The following is a 2,299-nucleotide window of genomic DNA, read 5'->3' as shown; positions in this document are numbered from 1 at the left end:
GCTGCCACCGCCGTGCTTCGTGGTGACGACTGTATGTTTTGATGATGAGGTTTTGATGTGGACAGTACTATTATTATACAGTTTGGGCCTTTTTTTTATGGTTAATATGAAAATTAAAACCTTTTTTTGCGATTTCACCACAAACAATCAGAAAAAATGTAAAATAAACAGATAATTGTTAAAAAGAAACAACAGCTGAAAACTGTAAACACTACAAACACTTTTTTTTATTGCAGACTGAGTCAGCTTCTGTTTGTTAAGCACATAAAGACTTGCAAACACAAAAGCAAGAGCCATCGCATTAAACATTCAATCATATTTATTTTACTAAGTTTATGAGGGATTTGAGCTCCGTACTGAACAAATATTCTCTGTAAAATCACATCTGATTTAAAAGATGCATCTCTGTGTCTGGAACGGGTTTCAAACATTCCTGGCTGAGATCTTTGAAGCATTAATCTTGCAGATGCGGTGAGATTTGCAGCTCCTGGAGATGTCAGTTTGCAGTTTTTTATCCAGAGTGAAACTCACCCTCAGTCTGAGTGCTCACATTCTGCCTCCTGTCAGCAGCTCTGGGGAATCTGTGGAGCTGAGGATGGAAATCGGTCGGCCTCCCGCTGAGATCTGCTGCAGGGCCGTGACCGCAGGAGAAGCTCTGCAGAGGAGGCTCGGTGAGGAGCTTCTCCTGCACAACGACTCGAGGAGCCTCAGGAGACACTTTGTTGTCGCCTTTTCAGACTCATGACATCAGTCTAAGTGAATCCATTAATAATTTATGGGATCAACTCTGCAGCTCTGTGCAGCTTTTTATCATCTTTTTTCTTTTCTCAGGATTCTGGTTTCGTCTCCAACAACAACCTGAAACTGCATTCTGATTTAAAGCCTGCACACGGGGCTCTGCAAAAAGCTTTTTAAAGGGACATAGAGCCACTATTTATTTATTACATATCACAGAATGTAAAGAAAATCTAATTCACTTATTTAGATAAACACAAAGTGATCACAAAAACACAACACAAGACACAAAATGACGACAACATGACAACAAATAGGTGAATTTATACAAAAAGCTCACAAATGACCACAAAGACAGAAATGACATTTAAAAAAATACACAATTAGTGACTAAAAAGACAAAAACCTGCACTGAAAAGAAAACAAACAAAATGACCATAACGTGACACCAAAGAGACAAAATTACAAAAAAGGGACACACAATGACCACAAAAGACATGAAACAGCCACAGAGACACAAAACAACCTGAAAAGGACAAAATTGTCACAAACAGACACAATATTTTAAAAAAGTGAGAGACACAAAAATGACAAAACAAAGCACAATCACAAGACTCAAACGTACACTAAGACACAAAATGACACAAAATGAAATTAAAAAGACACAAAATGAAACAAAAATTATACAAAAAAGACACAAAAAGACAAAATGACCCAAAAGGACACAAAATTATACAAAAAAAATAACCGCAGACACAAAAATGACATCAAAAACACACATTATCCTGCTTTAACTCTGGATCATTGTGATGAATGAGGCCCAGATTTAAAGGTCGACGTCTCAGGAGAGCAGCATGAACTCAGACTGTGAGGCTCATTAGATGGACTCGTGTTGTGTGTCTGTGTGAGTGGATGAATTATGGAGCAGCCCATGAATCCATACTGTGATTACTGAACACAAACGGGCCTGATGAAGGTTCCTGTTGATTCACTTCAAACCCAAACAAAGAGCGCTTTCTATACCGACACCGGGCTGCTCAGTGTTCTATTGAATATATAGGATGAGAGAAAACATGAATGTCTGTGTTTGTAAAGAACGAATCATTACAGAAAGATTCAGGGGACGGAGTTAGAAAGTAAATAAATAAAAATCATTTTAAAAAGCCTGAAAAAGTCATTTGGAGTCTTTCTCATAATGACAAAAGCTAAAATAAAACAGTTTTTGAATTTAAATGACATTAAGTACCGACAAATAATAATTAAAAGATCTGCAAAAAAAAAAAAAAACATTAAAAAAGTTTTTTTTTAAAAGTAAAAATCTTGAACATAGTAAAATATTCATATTTTTTTTAAAAAGAAAAAAGTATTTATTTTTAAATAGCGGTAACTTCAGTCATTTTCCTGGAATTAACCTAAAGATACAGATTTTTCATGTGAACATTATTTAAACACGTAATTTAGAAATTATCTGTAATTTAAACGAAAAAAAGGAAAATAAAACATGAAACAGAAGCTTCAGAGGACGGCGTTTATCTTTTTTCTTTCAAATCACAGAAACAGTCCA

The sequence above is a fragment of the Stegastes partitus genome, unplaced genomic scaffold, assembly GCF_000690725.1.
Source record: "Stegastes partitus isolate 25-593 unplaced genomic scaffold, Stegastes_partitus-1.0.2 Scaffold2452, whole genome shotgun sequence".
In the NCBI taxonomy this organism is placed as follows: Eukaryota; Metazoa; Chordata; class Actinopteri; family Pomacentridae; genus Stegastes; species Stegastes partitus.
Note: the sequence above shows the minus strand (reverse complement) of the source record.